Raw genomic sequence first — 2,490 nt, 5'->3', positions numbered from 1 at the left:
ACATAAAATTCTAATGTTCTTTTCTTTTCTCTTTTCTTTTCTTTTCTGACAGTTTCTCTCTGCCACCAGGCTGGAGTGCAGTGGTGTGATCTTGGCTCACTGCAACCTCTGATTCCCAGGTTCAAGCCATTCTCCTGCCTCAGCCTCCCAAGTAGCTGGGACTACAGGCACGTGCCGCCACGCCCAGCTAATTTTTGTATTTTTAGGATAGACGGGGTTTCACCATGTTGGTCAGGATGGTCTAGATTTCCTGAGCTTGTGATCCTACCACCTTGGCCTCCCAAAGTGCTGGGATTACAGGCGACAGCCACCACACCCAGCCTAATGTACCTTTGCTATGTTTAGGTATGTATAGATACAGAAATACCATTGTGTTACAATTGCCTACACTATTCAGTACAGTAATGTAACATACAGGTTTGTAGCCTAGGAGCAATAGTTTATGTGATATAGCCCAGGTGTGTAGTAGGCTATACCATCTAGGTTTGTGTGAGTATACTCTGTGTTGTTTGCTCAATGATGAAATCACCTAATGACACATTTCTCAGAACATATTCCCATCGTTATGCAATGCATGACCGTATACCGAAACAAAATATACAGTCATGTATATTTTGAGTCACAGGGAAGATGTTAAATCTTAGAAGATATTGCCAGTTTTCCAAACTGGTAACACAAATTTACACTCTCACCATCAGTGTCAGGAAGTCATAATTGTTCCACATTATTATCAACATTTGGCTAGGCGTGGTGGCTCACGCCTATAATCTAAGTACTTTGGGGGTCAAGGTGGGCGGATCACCTGAGGTCGGGAGTTCAAGATCAGCCTGACCAACATGGTGAAACCCCAAAAAAAAAAAAAAAAAAATTGATATTATTTGTCTTTTTCTTTTTTTGTTAATTGATTGATTAATTTGGTTTTTTGAGACAGTCTTCCCCTGTCACTCAGGCTAGAGTAGAGTACAGTAACAGGATCACGGCTCACTGCAGCCTCCAGCTACTGGGTAGAATTGATCCTCCTACCTTAGCCTCCCGAGTAGCTAGGACTACAGCCATGCACCATCACACCCGGCTAATTTTTATTTCTTCTTCTTCACTTTTTTTTTTGTTAGAGACGGGGTTTCACCATATTGGTCAGGCTGGTCTTGAACTCCTGACCTCAGGTGATTCACCCGCCTCGGCCTCCCAAACTGCTGGGATTACAGGCGTGAGCCACCGCGCCCGGTCTGCACCTGGCAAATTTTTAAATTTTTTTTGTCCGGGCGTGGTGGCTCAAGCCTGTAATCCCAGCACTTTGGGAGGCCGAGGCGGGTGGATCACGAGGTCAAGAGATCGAGACCATCCTGGTCAACAGGTGAAACTCCGTCTCTACTAAAAACACACACAAAAAATCAGCTGGCCATGGTGGCGCGTGCCTGTAATCCCAGCTACTCAGGAGGCTGAGGCAGGGGAATTGCCTGAACCCAGGAGGTGGAACTTGCGGTGAGCCGAGATTGTGCCATTGCATTCCAGCCTGGGTCACAAAAGTGAAACTGTCTCAAAAAAAAAAAAAAAATTTTTTTTTTGTAGAGACAGGGTCTCCCTATGTTGCCCAGGATGGTCTTAAACTCCTGGGCTCAAGCAATCCTTTTGTCTCACCCTCCCAAAGTGCTGTGATTCCAGGCATGAGCCACCATGCCCAGCTTGTCTTTTTCCAATTTAGCCAGAATAGTGGATGTAGTATCACATTGCGTGTGTGTTCTTAAATTTTGGTAAAATATACATAATAAAACATTTATTATTTAGATCATTTTTATGTTTATTTTTTTAAGAGACAGGGTCTTACTACGTTGCTCAGGGTAGCCTTGAACTTCTGGGCACCAGGAATCCTCCCATCTTAGGAGTCCTCCAGAGTAGCTGGGACTACAGAAGCATTATCCCCTCACCCTGTGTCCACCTTAAATCATTTTTAAGTTTACAATTCAGTAGCATTAGGTACTTATACTGCTGTTTTAATTTGCATTTCCCCATACCTAAGGAATTTCAGCATCTTTTCATATGTTTATCGACTATTTGGACATCTTCTCTTGTGAAGTTCCTGTTCACATCTTTTGCCCATATTTTAACAAGTCTCACTCTGTCACCCAGGCTGGAGTGCAATGACTTTACCTTGGCTCACTGCAACCTCTGATTCCTGGGTTCAAGTGATTCTCCTGCCTCGGCCCCCCAAGTAGCTGGGATTATAGGCACACGCCACCATCCTCAGCTAATTTTTTGTTTTTGTTTTTTGAGACGGAGTTTTGTTCTTATTGCCCATGCTGGAGTGCAATGGTGCAGTCTCGGATCACTGCAACCTCCACCTCCCAGGTTCAGGCAGATTGATTACAGGTTTTTTTTTTTTTTTTCCTATTTTAAATAATGCTGCAGTAAAATTTAGAAAAAGATTTTTAGGGGATGTATGTTTAATAATTTCTCTCTCTTATTTATTTATTGAGATGGAGTTTTGCTCTT

This window comes from Cebus imitator, unplaced genomic scaffold (assembly GCF_001604975.1).
Source record: "Cebus imitator isolate Cc_AM_T3 unplaced genomic scaffold, Cebus_imitator-1.0 Scaffold485, whole genome shotgun sequence".
Classification (NCBI taxonomy): Eukaryota; Metazoa; Chordata; class Mammalia; order Primates; family Cebidae; genus Cebus; species Cebus imitator.
The sequence above is the reverse complement of the archived record's forward strand: the minus strand, read 5'-3'. Positions refer to the sequence as shown.